Genomic DNA, 19,826 nt, shown 5'->3' on the forward strand with positions numbered 1-19,826 from the left:
CTCTTATTTCTGAGGTCAGAAATCCAGGAACACCTTAGCTGGGTTATTCTGGCTCAGGATCTCTCATGAGGTTGCATTCAAGGTGTAACCTGGGCCACTTGTCTTAAGGATTAACTCAGGTTGGAGAATCTGTTTCCAAGCTCCTGCATGTGGTTGTTGAGAAGCTTCAGTTTCTTACCACATGGCTTCTCCATAGGGCTGCTCATAACGTGGTAACTGGCTTCTGCTAATGTGAGAGATGAGAGAGAGAGAGTGAGAGAGAGAGAGAAAGGAGAGGAGAGGAGAGGAAAGAGAAGAGAAGAGGGAAAGGGAGGGGAGGGGAGAGAGAGAGAAAGAGAAGAGGAGGGAAAGGGAGGGGAGGGGAGAGAGAGAGAAAGAGAGAAGAGAAGAGGGAAAGGGAGGGGAGGGGAGAGAGAGAGAAAGAGAGAGAGACAGAGAGAGGGACAGAGAGAGACAGAGAAGAGCCTTAGAAGTCTTTTATGACCTAAAAGTCTGAATCCAGGAAGTGGGGTCACTGGGGCCATCTTGGAGACTGGGTATCACATACCCTACAGTGAAACCAGGTTGCATGACTGTGATTCTAGGTATAACAGCATGTAGACTTGGCTTCCCAGGCATCCATGTGACTTCATTGGGGTCCCTTTTCTTTCCCTGGAGTTCCTTAGCATAAGGTCAAGTCTCTTAGAAAGCTAAACATTTGCTTGCCTCCTCCTACTTTGGGAGTGAGGACTTTCCTTTTGGCCTCCCAACTTTAGTTTCTAGTTTCTAGTTTTCTTTCTAGTCCCCTGTTTCTCACTCCACTCCTTCGGGGATTTAGGGCACACCTTGAACCAAATGAATGACCAATGCTTCCCCATCTCAGCTAAGAAACCAAGTCTATCATTTGAAAGTCTAGGTGCAGACAGGGGATGGCTCTTCTTGAATTTTATTTAGTTTTATAATTCCAAATTATTAAAAGACAGTTTTCATTAAGAGAAGAGGAAGAGTGCTGTTGTCCACATCTTGGGGAGGTAGTGTGTGGAGTGTGCTGGAAAGAACATGATGTGTTTAGGTTGCATACAAACCTGATTCCTCACTGGCCAAGGTTGTTAACCTCTCTGAGCTTGTTCCTTCATCTGTGAAATGGGTAGTTCTGAAGATTAAATGAGATTACTCATGCAAAGTGGTTGCTGACATATAGTAGGTTGTAAAAATTGGTACTTTATTTTCTATTAATAGTACTGGTTTTAGTATTATCACTACCATCTTCTTTCAAGATCTAACCTAATTTTTACCTTTACTTCAAATCTGTCCCAAGAATCAAACCATCTCTGTTCTCTAAATTTGAATAGCACTTTGAGTCAACACTTCACAATTTAGTACTTAATTAGATATTAAATTACATTGCTTTCTATTTATCTCATATATGGCACCAATTCCCTAGAGAGAAGTACTGCCTTTCCTAAAGTACCTCCAATAAAGCCCAATGCAACTCAAGGCATACAGTAGTCACTCAGTAATTACTTTATGGTTATTCAGGATATCAAGCATTTTTGGGAAGCTGGCTGAGAGTAGATTCCCTGCTCTGAGCTCAGAAAATTATCAGGGAAGAAAGAAAAGTAAAGGGAGAGGGGCAATGTAGTTAAGTACAGATAATATCACAAATTTCTCTGCATATAAAGTGTTGAATGTTATTTTGCTTGCTATGATTTTGTTGGGATTCCAAATTAACTGCTAAAACCCTCAATGCAGCTAGCAAACAGCAGGAGAGCTATCACACCAGATCGGATTCATTTCTTTAAAACAGTGTGAATTAATCTTACTTCTGCAGAGGAAAACAGGCTCTCACCCTTCAAAATTCTACTTAAAATATACCAATCTAATATTAATCTGAAAATATAATGTAGACAGTTCTTCCTACAAAACAGCAGTGTTACTATTAAAAAAAAAAACCCAAACCTATGTTTCTTTGCCACAGTTGACAACATGTTTATCAATGTGGAGGCTATTTTTGCAATAAGGGAAGAATGGTTCCATTAAGGCATCAGCTTTATGGAAGCTAGTGGCTGGCTACAAGGGCTATTTTAGGGTTTTTGTGACATGTATAAATGTCTGTGTTGACAGCTCTAGCTTCTTGTTACCAAATGTGAATAAAATTAATCCTCATTTTAAAAATGAACTTAGTATAAAGTCAAAACAACAGGATTGGTTCATTTGTGCACCCATTCCTTTTATAGTACCCATCATTGCAAACTTGAAGGGTTGCATTCTGTAGTACATTCTGTATTGTTGGAAGCCCCTTCAGAAGAATAACATTGCAACACTGCTGTGGTAATGACCTAAGCAATTGGTCACTTTGTGGGTAATTGATGAAACAAAGGAAGGTGCTGTTTCCCAGAAAACCTCATAGTCATAAATAAAAATGGGCAAATGTTCCATTGATTGTCTCCAAGAGTCAGTGAGTCCTAGGTTAAGAAACTGTAATCTATGGTCAAGTTAACCAAGGAGTTTGGTATTTTAGGAAGAGGCTAGGGCTGGCTGAGCACTAGGGAACCGGAGCTGGGAAGTCAGTGATGGCCTGGAGGGTGTGGACGGTAAAGCCATCATGGAGTGCTCAGGGAATGTCGTTTGAGTAAATAGATGAATACATGAATGGCCAAAAATATGGTTAGAACTGATGCTTCTCTAGAATCATGACAGAATCAGATGGGCCAGTGGCTTTAGGGAAGAACACCGGTGTAAGTTACAATCTTGTATATGATCTCTTTTGTCCTTCCTCAAGTTTGTCCTTCTGCTGAGCAGAGTTGGCCTTAAGATTGCAGGCAGGTAAATGCAGCCAGAGCAGGGGTCAAAATGCACCTAATTTTGACTCTCTTTGAGGATAGAGATTCTAGACAAGCCAGAAGGCAAACATATTGTCTTTTTGCTGGTCCTTGTACTGTTCCAGGAATTCCCATGCCCTAAAGGGCTCAGCCCTCATTGGGGCATTCCTTGCAAGCCTCCTCTTTCCATGCAGGGCTGGCTGCCTGTGCCTTCCTTTTCTTCCCAGCAAGGGGCCCACATCCCTGGTTCTGTAGTCTCAGGAGGTAATCTGATAAATGAATTTATACCAGCCAGTGTATAATAACTCAACTGTTACTCAAAGCGATGGCTCTCCAGGGGTGGTAATTTGATTACTGGGACAGGCCAGTGGGGGAGGCATTTGTGAATGGAGTAGCCGCATGCAGGGTGGTGACAGTGCTCCTTGTCCATGAGGATAGCATGAGATCTTGGAGTGCCAGATCCACGTTTTGGTCCTGGTTCCCCCAGTCACCAGCTGTGGGATCTCATCCAAGTCTTATGAATCTTTTTGAGACTTATTTCCTCTTCTCTAAAGTGGGGGAAATAACTTCCAACCCTCAAAGGGTGGTTGGAAAGAATAGGCGAGTGTGTAAATATAAAAGAAACGGTTGGGCATTTGGCAGATATTTTAATTAATATCATGCACAAACCACTTTTGTCAGGGTTGGGGGTTGGAGGTGCATTGTGGAATTGTGGAAACATTGTGGCATTGTGAAAACAAATCTAAATAATTCTCTTGAAATTCTGGTATCTAGGGGTCAGGATGGAGATAGATTTCAGATATGATTGAACACCGTGATGCTCCCTTACCTCCAAGCCCTACCTCAACTTCCCTAGGTGGGCCTCAGGGCCTCCCAGCTATACATAGGAGGCCACTAGGGAAGCTATGCAGGCATTCTTTAATGAATCCTCCAGGCCTGGACATCACGTATTCGCAGGAAGGCTGGAGTCCAGGCAGGAACAAAGGGCGAGAAGTGAAGAACGTGACTTGCGCTGTGTTCCTTTTCTTGTCAGAGAAGCAGTGGGGGAAACCTTAAGCTCCATGTGTCTTGGATATTTGCAAAGGGGTTTTGTGAATAAATAACTTGATGTCAATGTCAGGTCACATTAAGTCAGCCCCACAGAATGTTCAGCAGAGAGCCTTGTCTGTGAGAAGCCCCCAAGAGGAGCAGTTTGAGGGAGGCCCTTAGTGAGTTGTCCTAAAGATGAGGATGCATCTCACACATTCCTGACAGCTCTTAATGGCTTGTTATATAGATGCATCTTCTGAGATCTGAATCACAGTGGGAGAAGCCGAGGTAGAGTCCAGTATCAGACACAGTGGGATGTTTAAGTGGAAACGTGCTTTAGGCAGCTGGATGATCCCACCAAGGAAGAGAGAGAGAGGTTCAGAAGCCACTAGCCAGGAGATGGTAGGTGAAGCTGTGGTTGTTGATAATCTCTTCCAGTAGGGGTACTGAGGGAGAGGAGGGACTCCTATATATAGTGGTGCAGCCAAAGACAGGGTAGTGGGAGCAACGAACTGAATGCAGAAATTAAGGGAGCATTGTCTGTAGGTAACTTTAAAAAATAATAAACCTAACTAAAAGTCAGCCTGCCCTTTATTATCATCAGTGCAAGATTCTAAACAATGAATCACTGGATAAAAGTTTCCTTCCTGCTGAGGCAGATGGCTCCTATGGCTCCGTCCTTGGTAGGCCACCACCTATGTCCCTTGAGTTTTTTTCACCTCTTGCTCGAAGAATAACTTCCTGAATGGCACATCACTCTGTAGGTGTGCTCTCACCAAGTACCAGGCCTGTGTTTGCCTGAGATGCTTGAACAGAATTGCAACATGGTAACCTCAGTAATAAAGAAGATAAGGGCTTCTAAGAGATGAGAGAGAGAGAGAGAGAGAGAGAGAGAGAGAGAGAGAGACTCCTGCTAGGGGCAGTTGACCACCTGGATCTAATCACACCTGAGGATTTCCCTAAAATGTTCATTTACAAAAAATAACAAATTCCCCTTTGTGCTTAAACTGGGTTGATTTGAGTTTTTGTTACTTGCAACAGAAAGAGTTCCAATTATATAAAACCATATTGATAACTGCAGACATAGGATACTCCAACAATATTTGGTTGCATACAAGGTGTTCTAATTTTCACCTAGTGGTTGGGTGAGAGGCTGTGGTTTCTCGGTTTTTTTTCAGGCTTTGGTGACCCCTGTTATCACTAAGCAACTAAGCAAACAAACATACTGGCAGGTCACAGAGACACCTTTCTGTATAAAACTGAACTCAGTAGAAAGTTGCTTGGACCCCATCCAAAGTAATTATTTACAGATGTTCCCAAGGCACATAATTATTGGGTCACATTACAGGGACCCATATTATGAGGGGAGCTCTTGAGTGAAACTCTAGAAGGTTATACAAGGAAATCACTGAACTTGTTAAATCTGCATTTAGGGTGAAGAAAAATTCCACTGTGTCGGGTGAGAGTGAGGAGAACTGCATTAGCAACATTTCACATGAGAAAGCTTTGAAGATAGAATTTTAGAGAGAAGCAGAAGCAGCTGTTTTAGGGTTTTAAATTTATTTGAGGTCCAACACTAACCCATAGTTGACACAGTGGCTGAAAAAGCTGACATTATATTCCCAATTAGGCACTCTTTCCATGGGAGGAATATGATCCAGCAGCTTCAGGCTTACAGGATCCTTATGGCTCATGATCTCTTAAAGTAAGAGATATTTTTTACCCCCAGCATTTCCTAAAACTGGCTGTGAATAGTCCTCCTTGGATCACATACCTACCCGTGACCCAATCACTGCTCAAGGGGACAGAAAATAGGGATTGATGTGTTTGGGTGGTTTGTCCACCCCTGTGGAATAGGAGGTGATACAGCCCCACATAATCCCCTAGATTAGTAATGGGCAGTTCAACCAAAGACTGGATAGAAGGTAATACATGTCCACCAAACTCACATGTAATCCTGTGAGTTTCAAAACTTCATTTTTTTTTTTTTTTCGTGATCACTTTGTTTAAAGGCCTATGGATTGGATAATGTCTGTCCTCAATCAGCTTGCCCTTATATTCTCCCCTAGGCTGGAAGCCTGAAAACTACATTTCCCAGAATCCTTTCCAGCTTATTCTGTTAGGATCTTCCAACAGGAGGCACTGGCAGGAGATTGGAAAGTGAGAGAAAGCGAGAAGCCATTTATTCCATTTATTTCTGGTAATGCCTTTGTGAGTCACAGGGTCGGGGTGAGGACTCTTGAGGAGGGTGGGGAGAGAAGAGGGTGTACAGGCAAAGGCTGTCACCAATGGGGGCAGACGCCTGGGTATGGTAGCTTCAGAGGCACAATGTTTCTGGGCCCCAGATGACACAATTTTCCCTCTTCTTCAGTCCCAGGGTTAGTAGTCACTTTCTGCAATTGTAATCTTTTGGAGACGTTTTTCTTTTTCTCCTTCCAACACCTTTATAACCAATTCCTGGTACTAATTTCTCTTTGTTTAAAATATCTAGAGTGATTTCTGTTTTCCTAATTGAAACCTAATATGGTTTCATTTTATTTATTTATTTATTTATTTTTGAGACAGGATCTCACTCTGTTACCCAAGCTGGAGCGCAGTGGTGCGATCTCGGCTCACGGGACTACAGGCATGCACCACCACTCCTGGCTAATTTTTGTATATTTAGTAGAGACGGAGTTTCGCCATGTTGGCCAGGCTGAAGCTCAAGCCATCCGCCCACCTTGGCCTCCCAAAGTGGTGGGGTTACAGGCGTGAGCCACTGTGCTCGGCCCATTTTATTTTGTTATGAATTCTTAGTTTTTTTCATTTAAAAAATTGTAGTAAAATTTCATAAATTTACCATCAATTGTTTTGAGCATGCAGTTCAGTGCCATTAAGTACATTGACACTGCTATATAACCATCACCACCATCCTTTTCCAGAACTTTTTTATCCTCCCAAACTGAAACTCCATACCCATTAGACAATAACTCCCCATTTTCCCCTTTCCCCTGGGCCCCGGTAACCACCATTCTACTTTGTTTCCATGGATTTGACTACTCTAGGTACCTTATATAAGTAGAATCATAAAATATTTGTCCTTTTGTGAGTGGCCTATTTCACTTAGCCCAATGTCTTCAAGGTCCATCCATGTGGTAGCATGTATCAGAATGTCCTTTATAAGGCTGAAGAATGCTCCATTGTACATATATACCACTTGTTTGTTTATCCATCATCTGTCAATGGACACTTGAGTTATGCCTTACTTTGCTTGGGTTGTCATAACAAAGTATCACAGAGTGGGTGGCTTAAATAACAGAAATTTGTTTTCTCACAATTCTGGAGATTGGAAGTCCCAGATCAGTGTCACAGGATTCATTTCTTATAGGCCTTTCTCATTGGCTTGTTGATGGCCATCTTTTCCCTGTGTCTTCACCGGTTTCCCCCTGTGTGTCTGTTCTAATTTCCTCTTCTCATAAGAACACTAGTGGTATTGAATTAGGGCTACCCTAATAATCTCACTTAGCCTTAATTATTCCTTTATTTCCAAATACAGCCACATTTTGAAGAACTGGGTGTTAGGACTTCAACATATGAATTTTGTTAGGGGGATTCAGCCCATATTAGGTTGCTTCCACCTTTATTGTGATAACGCAGCTATGAACATAGTGTACCTATATTTATTCAAGTACTTGCTTTCCTGCACAAGAGGGTGTTATTTAAAAAACAGCCAGGCATAGTGGCTCATACCTGTAATCTCAGCTGGCTGAGGGAGGAGGATTGCTTGAGTGCAGGAGTTCAAGACCAGTCTGATCAACATAGTGAGACCTTGTTTCTACAAAATATAAAAAACTGGCTGGTTGTGGTGGCTCACACTTGTAGTCCCAGCTACTCAGAAGTCTGAAGTAGAAGGACTGCTTGAGCCCAGGAAGTGGAGGCTGCAGTCAGCCGTGATGGTGCCACTGCACTCCAGCCTAAGCAACAAGTAAGACCCTGTATTGGAAAATAAAAAAAGGAAAAAAGTTCCTGCTTTCATATTTTTTGATATATACCCCATAATAGAATTGCCAGATTATATAGTACTTCTATGTTTAATTTTGTTGAAAAACTACCATACTGTTTTCTACAGTGGCTGTAACATTTTACATTCCCACCAGCAATGCACACAGGTTCCAATTTTCCACATGTTCACCACCTCTTGGCATTTCCTTTTAAATAATAGATATCCTAATGTGTGTGAGGTGGTATCTCATGGTGATTTTGATTTGCATTTTCCTAATGATTAGTAACATTGGGCATCTTTTCATGTGATTATTGGCCATTTGTATATATATGCATTTTTTTTTTTTGGAGAAATGTCTGTTCAAGTCCTTTGCTCGTTAAAACTTGTTTATTCTTCAAAGAAATCAGGCCAGGCACAGTGGCTCACACCTGTAATCCCAGCACTTTGGGAGGCTGAGGTGGACAGATCACCTGAGGTCAGGAGGTCAGCCTGGCCAACATGGCGAAACCCCATCTCTACTAAAAGTGCAAAACTTAGCTGGGTGTGGTGGCGGGCACCTGTAATCCCAGCTACTCAGGAGGCTGAGACAGGAGAATCACTTGAACCCAGGAGCCCAGGAGGCGGAAGTTGCAGTGAGCCGAGATCACACCACTGTACTCAGCCTGGGTGACAAGAGCAACTCCGTCTCAAAAAAAAAAACCTAAAAGATATCATATAAACACTATGGTGGCAACATTCATTGACCTTCCAAAGAAATGCAGGAAAATATTCACCCACAATCTTTAAAGAGTTATGAAATGACCACATTGTGGGGCAGAATGTTGGTGCAATCTTTCAGAGTCAGCTAAAGCAAGGTGACAAAGCAGGTGAGCTCTAGAGCCATGATTGCCTAGGATTTTTCTCCCAGACATAGCTTATTGTATGAACTATGTAACCTCATGCAAGTTTCTTAGTCTCTCTGTGGTTTAGTTTTGACTTATAAAATGAGAATAATACTGCCTACTTCATAGAGTTGTTACAAGTATTAAATGAGTTAACAATGAGAACAGCGTCTAGTACATAGTCAGCACTTAATATAAATTAATTATCATTATTCTTCTTTGGGTCCCAAACTTCTGGTCTGCCTCTGCGTCTGGGCACCTTCTGGGATCCTCTCTCCTGATTCCTAGTGTTTTGAATTACCCAGTTATCCATAAGGCAAACAGATATATGTATCTAGCAGTTACAATATGCTAAAAGATTTTTACCTATTAACTTTATTATTATTTTTTTCGAGATGGAGACTTACTCTGTCGTGCCTAGGCTGGAATGCAGTGGCATGATCTCAGCTCACTGCAACCTCCGCCTCCCGGGTTCAAGTGATTCTCCTACCTCAGTCTCCCAAGTAGCTAGGATTACAGGCACTTGCCACTATGTCCAGCTAATTTTTTGTATTTTTAGTAGAGATGGGGTTTCACCATATTGGCCAGGCTGGTCTCAAACTCATGATCTCAGGTGATCCGCCCGCCTTGTCCTCCCAAAGTGCTGGGATTATAGGTGTGAGCCACTGTGCCCGGCCTAACTTTAATTTTCACAATTACCATCAGCTATAGCCAGGTGATTATGAGCCCTGGTTCATGGATCATCTGGGAAGAAATCAAATCCCATCTCTTATGGGAAGTGCTTTTAACAGGGAAAAAACAATAACAACAACAACAAAAACAAAAAACAAATCCCTCTCTCCATCTCTCCTCTTTATTGTGTGATCTTGGATATGTCACTTCATGTCTCTGAGCTTCAATTTCCATATCTGGAAAAAGAAGGTAAGAGTCGTTTACAGGATCACTGAAGGATTAAATGAGGCAAGGGCTGTAAAGCATTTAGCACACACAGTGCCTGGCACATAGAAAATGCTTAATGGATATTGATTATTATATTCATATTACAGATGAGAAAACTGGGTCTTAGAGAGGTAATAAAGCTAAGGTAATAAAGCTACCGTTGAGAGAAGATGGCCCAAAACAATGTTCTTTGTTATTTCCTTTCACCTCACATACATAATTTTTGTGTAGTTTCTGTTATGTGATGAGTGCAGACATAGTTTTAGATTAAAAAAATTTTACATTAGAGAGAAAATAATTTTCAAACTGCTACAGAGATACGAAAATCTAACTGAATAACATCTCTTTATGCCTATTACTTCCTTTCCTTCTCTTGAATTATTTTCTCACAATAAATTCCCAGAAATGGAATTTGATAGGTAAAAGGTAAACATGATTTAGCTTGATGTAAATATGATGGGCAAACATAATTTTGATTCTGGATATAGAACATCCTATTGCTTTCCTAAAGAGTTTATTCATAATAATTATGTTTGCCTACTGTAATTTGTTTTCTAGTATCCTGGAAATAATTGGAACATTCACAAAGAATGAATAACCTTGATAGAGTTAAGAAATCACCAGGCTGAAGAGGAATGTGGTGTGAAAGTTTTCAGAATCAAAATGGAGTCAGTTAAGAAAACTCTAACAAAGATGGGGAAAGCCATGAAGTGAGGGTTTTCATGCATGTATGCCTATAACAGAAACTGTCACAAAAGATTACAAAAACCACAACTTTGCACAAAGGCCATTTCACGAAAACTACTTCTATGAAGACATCTGCCCAGCAACTGCCTGTCCAACCTGACTGTTCTCACTCTTGTTATTGATCTTTGTAGCCAAAGATAATTATTTCAGAGCAATTATATAATCTCTCTCATTTTTTCTTTAAAAATTTTTGTCTTCCTTTCCCTGTGTGAATACATGCATAGTTTACCATGCCATGCATATTCCTATTGCAATTCTCCGTTCCCAAATAAATACCTCTTGTTTTGAGAGCCTCTCTCTTGCTTAGATTGACAGTGAGAACTGAGAGAAGTTGAATGAATAGGTTGAGAAGATGATAACCGTGTTCAGAAACATGAGACAAAACCCCAAGTTACTGTGTGTAAGTGTGTAGTTTTTTTGTCTACTTGATGTGATGCTTATGTTATACAGTTAAGGCATGTGCATATTATCTGCGAATGACCAGCTCAGTCTCTGGGCACGTGAGGGACCGAGTGTACCAGTTAATCAAACATTTACTTTGTTTACTGGGTCCTGCTGCTCGCTTGGCTTACTTGTCCTCTGAAAGAAACCTCTCACTCTCAAAGGAACCTGAATCTGAGCTGCTGCCCTGAGCGGGAATCATCCTTCAAATTTTTAACTCAGGGCGTAGAGTCCTAGAGAACAACAGGGCTGACATCTTTCTGTCCTTGCTATTGATTTTGGGATCTACAAATAGCTCTGAGAGCCTCAGTTCCTTCATCTGTACAAGGGGAATGATAAGGTAGGTAGTTACTATGTAGGGAGCTTTTTCTGGGCTTTACATATAAGTCATACAGTTCCCAAAGCAATGATATGAAGGAGGGTTTATCAGTAACTTCATTTTACAGGTGAGAAAACTGAGGTTCAACTGGTTAAATAATGTGCCAGGTAACACAGTCAGTAGGCAGAGGGGACAGGATTTGAACTCAGGCACTCAGGCTCCAGAACTTCAGTCTTCAACACCACACATAATATTGAACAATACGGGAGGTTAATGATACTTAGCTTTAAGGGTTGCTGTGAAGATTCAAGATGAAGGCACATGAGGCATATGGCTTCTGGTCTCGCTATTCTACAAAAATGGCCACTCTTACTAAGTTTGCCAATGACTTCCATATTGCCAAACCTAATAAACACTAAGAAGGGAAAACTATGCCATTGGCTATTCCTTCTCAGTTTCTTTTTCTCTTTTTCTCTTTTAACTGACCTCTAAATGTTGGTGTACTCTGGTCTCTGTCCTTGGTCCTTCTCTTTTCTTTTTCTGGGAGATCTCACACAGTCTCATGGTTTAAGACAGGGGTGTCCAATCTTTTGGCTTCCCTGGAACACATTGGAAGAAGAATAGTCTTGGGCCACAAATAGAATACACTAACACTGGCAATAGCTACTGAGCTAAACAAAAAATCACAAAAAATCTCATAATGTTTTAAGAAAATTTATAAATTTGTTTTGGGCCGCATTCAAAGCCGTTCTCTGTGGCATGTGGCCCTCAGACCACGAGTTGGACAAGCTTGGCATAAGATATCATCTGCGTCATGTATTTGTTTGAGGACTCCTATATCAGACAGGATTCAACCAGAGAAAGAGGGCAAGCAAGAATATATATTAAAAGATTTATTGCAAGGCATTTCTTATATGATTCTTACATAGCACAGGCTGTCAGGAAGAGCAACTCTTGGGCATGGGGTGAACTGCTGTTCATAGGCAAAACTTCTTTCTCAGGGAAGCCTCAGTTCTACTTTTAAGGTCTTGCCATTGATTGAATCAGGATAATCTCCCTTAACTTAAATTCAACTGATTATGAGCTTTAGTCACAGCAATAAAATATTTTCACAGCAACACCTGGATTAATATTTGATTAACTGGGGACTCTAGCCCAGGCAACTTGACTTATAAAATTGGCCCTCAAACTCCCAAGCTGACATCTCCAACCTCAACCTCCTGGCTGAGCTTCAGGTTTGAATATCCAGCTGCCTATCGGAGATGACCATTTAGTGCCTCAAACTTGACGTTCTTTAAACTGAACTTTTGATTCCCTCTTGCTCCCACTCCAGCCTGCTTGCCTTCTGTCTTCCCTGTCTCTGTAAATGGAACTACCACTGCCTCATGGAAAAGACCTCAGAGTCATCTTTGATTTTTCTCTCACTTCTGCTTCTATATGCAAGTACTATGCTCTCCACTTCCCAGGTAGATTTTAGAGACCCAGTTCTCACCGTCTCCACTGTCTCCACCCTAGCCCAGGCTCCCTCATCTCCAGCCTGGATGACTGCCAGAGCCACTTAACCAGTCTCTCTGCTTTCACTCTTGTCTCACTCTCTTCCTTACTCCACCCAGAGTGATCCTTTTAAAGCATAAACCAGTTACCTGATTCTGGTAATTTAAAACTCATCAATGAGTTCCCATTGCTCTTAGATTAAAATGTAAATTTCTTACCTCGGTGGAATATGTAAGTCATGTGCTACTGGTGTTTCAGTCAATGATGGACCATACATAAGATTATAATGGAGCTGAAACTTTCCTATGCCTAGTGACCCTGTAGCCATCCTAACGCTGTAGCACAATGAACTACTCACATGTTTGTGGTGATGCTGGCGTAAACAAATGCACAGCTCTGCCAGTCCTATAAAAGTATAGTACATACAGTTATGTACAGGACATAATACTTGATAGTGATAATAAATGGCTATGTTACTGGGTTATATATTTACTGTACTCTAATTTTTACTGTTACTTTAGAATGTGCTTTTTCTACTTATAAAAAATGTAAAACAAACCTCATGCAGGTCCTTTAGGAGATATGGAAGAAGGCATTTTTTTTGTTTGTTTTTGAGGAGTCTCACTTGGTCGCCCAGGCTAGAGTGCAGTGGTGCCGATCTCAGTTCACTGCAACCTCCACCTCCTGAATTCAAGTGATTTTCCCACCTCAGTCTCCAGCGTAGCAGGGATTACAGGCATGCACCACTGTGCCTAGCTAATTTTTTTGTATTTTTAGTAGAGACAGGGTTTTACCATGTTGGCCAGGCTGGTCTCAAATTCCTGACCTCAAGTGATCTGCCTTCCTCTGCCTCCCAAAATGCTGGGATTACAGGTGTGAGAAGGCATTTTTATAGATGACACCTCCATGCATGCTGTTGTCCCTGAACACCTTCCTGTGGGACAAGATGTGGAGGTGGAAGACAACGGTATTGATGATCCTAACCTTCTGTAAGCCCAGACTAATGTGTTTGTTTGTGTCTTATTTTTTAACAAAAGGGTTAATAAGTAAAAAAAAAATGCTTATAAAGATATAAAGAACATATTTTTGTATGGCTATACAACATGCTTATGTTTTAAATGAAGTGTTATTACAACAGAGTCAAAAAGTTAAAAAAATTAAAAAGTTTATAAAGTAAAACAGTTACAGTAAGCTAAGGTTAATTTATTATTGAAGAAAGAAAAATATTTTTAATAAATTTGGAATAGCCTAAGTGTACAGTCTTTATAGGCTCTACAATAATATACAGTAATGTCCTAGACCTTCACATTCACTCACCACTAACTCACTGACTCACCCAGAGCAACTCCAGTCCTACAAATTCCATTCATGGTAAGTGCCCTATCCAGGTGTCACACTTTTTAAATCTTTTATACTGTATTTTTTCTGTATCTTTTCCAAGTTTAGATATGTTTATATACACAAATGCTTATCTTTGTATTACAATTGCCTACAGTATTCAGTAGAGTAACTTGCTGTGGAGGTATGTAGCCCTGGAACAATAGGTTATACCATATAGCCTAGGTATTTAGTAGGCTATACTATCTAGGTTTGTGTAAGTATACTCTGTGATGTTTCCACAATGACAAAAATCACCTAACAACACATTTCTCAGAAGGGATTCTTATTGTTAAGCAACATGTGACTGTATATGTCTGTTCTTATGACAGTTCCCTGTGACTTGAAGAGCTTAAGGGCACAGAATAAGTGCTCTGTAAATATTAATTGTCATCCTATTGTTGACAGAAACCAATAAAACAGAACATGCTTGGAAGTTCAGTTTCCATGAATTTATCTAGAGCCACTCTGTCTAATACGATAGTCACTAACCACATGTGGCTATGGAGCCTGTGAAATGTGGCTATAATAACTAAAGAACTGAATTTTAAATTTTATGTAATATTAATGAATTTAAATTTACATTTAAAAATTGAAACTTCATTTAATATTAGAAAATATTTAAGCATGTTTAGAATACTTTGAGTGTGTAATCTACTTTTTTTTTTTTCTGGTGAAAAGATATACATATATTTAGACTTAGCCAGATGGACTCAGTTTAGATGATCCCAATTTTGTTGGCAACATGGCAACATCCAAAGCATTGTAATCAGGAGCCAGTCGAACATATGCCTTCTTCTCTCCATCAGGGAGAATCAGGGTGTTGACCTTGGCCACATCAATGTCACACAGCCTATTTGATCTGGTGCTTGTTGTTTTTAACATCCAAATGAACACAAGTGTGTTGTCTTCTATCTTCTTCATAGCAGACTCAGTGGTCAGGGGAAACTTGACGACATAGTGGTCAAGCCTGTTTCTCCTGGGGGCACTCTTCCGAGGATATTTGGGCTGCCTCTGGAGTTGCGGTGTCTGGGGCCACTGGAAGGTGTGTGACGTGCAGATCTTTTTTTTGTGGCTATGGACACCTTTCAACACTGCCTTCTTGGCCTTCAAAGCCTTCATTCTGGCTTCTCCTTTATGAGCAGCAGGAGCTTCCTTCTTTGCTTTCGGCACCATCTCATGAAAAGGGTCTGTAATCTACTTTCTCAACCATTAATTTTATGAAATATAAATACAGATCAAGTATTACTGGTGAAATTTTGCATGAGATTTTTCAAACTGAGATGTGCTGTAAGAATAAAATATTTACCAGATTTAAAGACTTAGTGTAAAAAAAGAATATAGAATATCCCAGTAATTTTTATACTGATTACATATTGAAATCATAATATTTTGGATATATTGGTGTAAGTAAAATACTTCATTTATATTGCCAGTTTCTTCTTACTTTTGAAAGTGAAGCTATTAGAAAATTTAGACATATATAGCTGGCTCTCATTATCTTTATACTAGACAGAGCTGCTCTAGATGTTTTAATGATGAGCCCTCAATGCCATTCAACCCCAAAGTTAGTTAATTACACAGCAAAGGCACTATGGTGAGTTCCACGGTGGAGATTTAAAATTCCAATTAAATGGAGACCATATATGGGATTAATGGGGGAAACTAAGGCAAAGACTGGCCTGTGTGTTGATGAAGCATGACAGGCTCCCATGCCCATTTTTTCCTTCCAATTTCTGTCCTTATGTACCCAGGCCCTTTTCTCAGGAGGTGAAGTTCTGCAATCTGTCCAGCCCCAGATTCTGGTCTCCACCTTTTTGTCCTTTCCTAGCCCTTCCCTCTTGTTACCGGCGGGTCTTTGTTCTTAGAGCTCCCAAGATGGTGGCGGGCTGCTCCCAAGATGGTGTCAGGCTGCTCCCAAGATGGCAGCAAGCCTTTTGTCCTCTGACCTGGGGTTCTTGGCCTCATGGATTCCAAGGAATGGAACCTTGGGCCATGTGATGAGTGTTATAGCTCTATTAGAGGCCATGGGTCATGGAAGAGAACCGTGGAATCCAGCGACTAGTGTTCAGCTCGATTAGGACGAACCCGGGCACTTAGCCATGCAAGAACAATGGTGAGCCTTTAGCCTGATTGGGAGCAGCAATGGGTGCCTCACTGGATCAGGAGCACAGTGGACATCCTGCTGGATCCGGAAGGGTGGAAGTCAGTGGCGGGTCTGCGACAGCGGCAAACAGCAGCGGTGGATGGCAAGCAAAAGCTCAGCTAGAGCCGTAACAAACACGGACCAGAAGAGTGTGTGCAGTTGCAAGATTTAACAGAGTGAAAACAGAGCTCCTGTACAATGGGAGGGGACCCAAAGGGAGTTGCCCACTCCTGGCTCGAATGCCTGGGGTTTATATCCTAATCATTGTCCCTCCCTCTGTGCTCTCAGGTGTTAGATGATTGACTATTTGTTTACCTCCTGTCTTTAGCCTAATTGGTATTTTAGTGAGCCCTCTTTACTACCTGATTGGTTGGGTGTGAGCTGAGTTACAAGCCCCGTATTTAAAGGTAGGCGCGGTCACCTTCCCCAGCTAGGCTTAGGAATCCTTAGTTGGCCTAGGAAATCCAGCTAGTCCTGTCTCTCACTCTCAGGGGCTCACATCCTTCTTACTCTATGTACCACCAATCTTTTTTGGAGAAGCACAGGAAAGAAACTTAACTCTAAAGTATAGGTTGGGAAACTTTCTTAAGGGTTAGGGAGTAAATATTTTAGGCTTTGTGGACCAAAGAGTCTCCATCACAACCAGTCAACAGCCCTGGTAGCCATAGACAATATGTAAACCAACAGGGCTGTGTTCCAGTACAATTTTCTTTATGGATAATGAAATTAGAATTTGTATGATTTTCTCATATCCAGAAATATACTTCTTTTGATTTTTTTCATTAGCCCTTTCAAAATGTATTCTAAGGTCATGGGCTGTACAAACACGGGTGCACAGGATTTAGCCTGTGGGTCCTGGTTTGCCGACCCCTGCTCTAAAGTACAAGTGAAGACCCAAATATAATGGACTAACCTTTCGGAGATGTTGAGGCAGAGGCTGGGCATGGTGGCTCACACTTGTAATCCCAGCACTTCAGGAGGCTGAGGCAGGCAGATCACCTGAGGTCAGGAGTTCAAGACCAGCCTGGTCAGCATGGTGAAACCCCCATCTCTACTAAAAATACAAAAATTAGCCAGGCGTGGTGGTGGGTGCCTGTAATCCCAGTTACTCATGAGGTCGAGGCAGGAGAATCGCTTGAATTTGGGAGGCAGAGGTTGCAGTGAGCCGAGATTGCGCCACTGCACTCCAGCCTGACGACACAGTGAGACTCTGTCTGAAAGAAAAAAAAAGAAAGAAAGAAATGTTGAGGCAGAAGAATCTTTTCCTTCCTTTACTGTCTTCGAGCCAGCACATTGTAGTACCCAGTACATACTCTGTCTGAGTGATTGGAATTTCAGGAGCCTCAGTGAGGGAAGGATGTTTAACACTGAAGGTCATCAGAAGGTCCTGATAGAGGAGAGACTTTTGCACAGTAGTCACTCTCAAGAGTGGGGGAGAAAGTGCCCTGCCCTGAGTCCTGTACCTTAAAGGGCCCATGTTGGTCCTGGGCCATGTTGATCCTGTGCCCAAAGAGTGAGGAATCCCCAGGGCAACGAGGACATGCCCTCTTGGAAGCCAACCCCCACCTCCATGCTTCAGGCACTTGAGGCCCTGTAATTCCCTTCTCAAATAACCACTAGTCCATTTTTAGGTGAGTGTGGCCTCCTCCCTCATCCCATTCTCCTGTGCACAGACTACATTGTCAATGTGCTCACACCCAGGCCTAAGAAATGGCCAAGGGGCAGCTGTTTGCAGAGGGTGTGGTTAGAGCTTGGCAGCAAGGGCTGGGGCTTGTGTGTGCTGAGGGTGGGAAGAGAAGGGGAGTTAGCCTGAGATGGAGGGCCAGAGATGGCTTCTTCTATGTAAGCATGTTCAGGCATAGAATTCTAAATTTAAACCTGGCTTTCCAGGTAGTTATAAAGGTATATTTGTTAAGGTGACAGGATAAGACATATTTTAGTGAACAATTTGTTAGTTTGATTTATACCTTAAATATCTAGACATATAGTATGTGGGCCTCCATTTGTACCTGTATCCTAAACTGTAAAAATATTAGGGACAGGCCTGCTTTTACAGTAAAGATGTAACTTTGAAATGGAGGTGGGGGCTGGGAGTCAGTGGTGTGGTAAAGCAGGCGTGTCATGGCTGGCAAGAGCCCATTGTGTGCATCTCTTCCCAACTGTGTGTTCAGTGACACCATGTTGGAAGCTTAAAGTTGTCCAAGGAAGGAGTATGTACACCATAAAAATTGGCAAATGCTACAAATCAGAGCTGTTTTGTTTGTTTGTTTTGAGAGCTGATTGCCAAACGTTTCCCAGCTACTGCACACTATGATTGCCCATTGCCCACTGGGAGAGGCTGGCTTATCCCTACTCTGCTCTATAGTCTCTCCCCAAAGAATGTATGATTATCAAAGAGATTACCTTTGACAGATGTGTTCAGCAGAAAAGTGTTACTGTGAGAGAGCATATAGAATCTCTTACTTATTTGTAAGACTTTCTGAAAGAAGCCATGTTCCTGGTTGTCCTGAGCTAGGCCCCTAAGCAATGCCAAGCTCTGATTCTTAGAGCAGAATCTCTATAGAGGTCAGCTATTGCAAAGCATGAACACTCCCACCCTCATACTTTATGTTTGCAGAATACTTCTAAACTCAGAAAAACACAAAATGACTTTTGTGGTTGACCCCTGGATTCCTTTCTCTGAACGTACCAGTAGTTGAAAAATCTATGGTTTTTCATCCTTTATTTTCCATGCCTGCCCTCTGGTGGTGAATTGAGAGAAATACGGGTAGATTCCTATCAATGTCATAGAATAGGGAAGAGGACTTGGTTTACAAACAGCCATCTCGTGGGGCCAGGCAGAAAATATAGAAGAATGAAGATGACAGGATGTGAGAAGAATGGGGAGTTGTGGAGTATACTGAAGAGCTCATGTCCTATCTAAAAGGAATGACCCTACTCACTTGGGGTCTAAGACTACCTCTAAGAGACCATGAGTCTAGAACAGGGGTCATAGCCTGGCAACTTACACATGGATGGCTTTTGTTTGACCTTCATAGTATTGATTCATTTATTGTTTCCAAATAGTTAAATTAGTTGCACACATGAAAAATTTTTATTTCCAGCTTTTCTTGTAAAGATCTGAATATTTGGCAACCCCAAGTTCACACTACCATTTGGCAACAACTTGGTGATACTGTTGAAAATGGCAAGTGACATTCAAGAACAAGTTATTGTGATTTTCCCAGTCAAAGCGAGCATTATGTCTTCAGTATACCAAACAGATGTTTCCATATGCTTTATGCTCTAGATATTACAGAAACAAATAATCATTTTTTAGTTGCTTTTAAAAATTAGGTAGTATATCATACAAACAAAAGCACACATACACACACACACACACACACACACAAGCACACACACACTACAAGGTATATGGAATAATAAACAGCTTTCTCCACACTACCAGTGAACTACCCCATTGGAATCCTCTTCCTACCCCCACCCCTGAGGAAAAACCATTCTGACTGTTATCTTTGTTATTCCCTTGCTAAACTCCTAGTGATTCTAGAAAGAAAGACAGACAAGAGCAGGCCAGGAGAGGCCCTCACCCCATAACCAGGAATGTCAGGTAACCTTCAGGTGATGGTCAGGTCGTTGTTAAACTGTCTTTCTAAAATAATAATTGGTC

At 41.5% G+C, this 19,826-nt stretch overlaps 1 pseudogene; it reads right to left on the reverse strand.

Moving 5' to 3' along the window:
- Positions 1–14,728: 14,728 nt before the first annotated feature.
- LOC115836246 lies at positions 14,729–15,186 on the reverse strand (annotated as a pseudogene).
- Between the last annotated feature and the right edge of the window lie 4,640 nt (positions 15,187–19,826).

This window comes from Nomascus leucogenys, chromosome 8, assembly GCF_006542625.1.
Source record: "Nomascus leucogenys isolate Asia chromosome 8, Asia_NLE_v1, whole genome shotgun sequence".
Classification (NCBI taxonomy): Eukaryota; Metazoa; Chordata; class Mammalia; order Primates; family Hylobatidae; genus Nomascus; species Nomascus leucogenys.